Below are 684 nucleotides of genomic sequence, written 5' to 3' on the forward strand. Positions count from 1 at the left end.
TCTTCTTCTTCTTCTTCTTCTTCTTCTTCTTCTTCTTCTTCTTCTTTCTAGTACAATACAGAATAACAGAGTTTGTAATAGGCATCCTTGCTTCACCTTTGATTGCACTGTGATATATTCCAGATTATCCCCATTACAGATAATGTTTGCTGATGGTTTTAGATGAATATTACTTCTCATTTTAAGGTAAACTTCACATACTCCTATGTTCTCTAGTGTTTTTAAAAGGATTGGGTGCTAGATTTTGTCAAAGACCTTTTCAGCATCTGTCAGTTTTGCTATTGATATGTTCAGTTATGTTCATAGTTTTGCTAATATTTAACAAACCCCGCATTCCTGGTATAAATGGCATTTGGTCATAGGGTATGATCCTTGTGATATATTACTGTAACCTACTTGGCATTATTGTATTTAAAATTTTTGCATAAATATTCATTAGGGAAATTGGTGTATAATTTTCTTTCTTATTTTAGTTCTTCCTGGTTTAGATATCAGGACCATATTTGTTTCATAAAATAAATTTTGTAGAACTCTTTCACCTATTTCTAAAATATTTTATATAGTATTGGGATTAATTCCTCTTTAAATATTTTATAGAATTCACTTATGAATCCATTTGACTCAGTTTTTTTCTCCCCTCCCCATGGGAAATTCATTGATGGCTTGTTAATTTTTTCCCCTACA

This window comes from Petaurus breviceps, unplaced genomic scaffold (assembly GCF_028583685.1).
Source record: "Petaurus breviceps papuanus isolate PSGF00001 unplaced genomic scaffold, PetGlider_PUasm1.0 227, whole genome shotgun sequence".
Taxonomy (NCBI): Eukaryota; Metazoa; Chordata; class Mammalia; order Diprotodontia; family Petauridae; genus Petaurus; species Petaurus breviceps.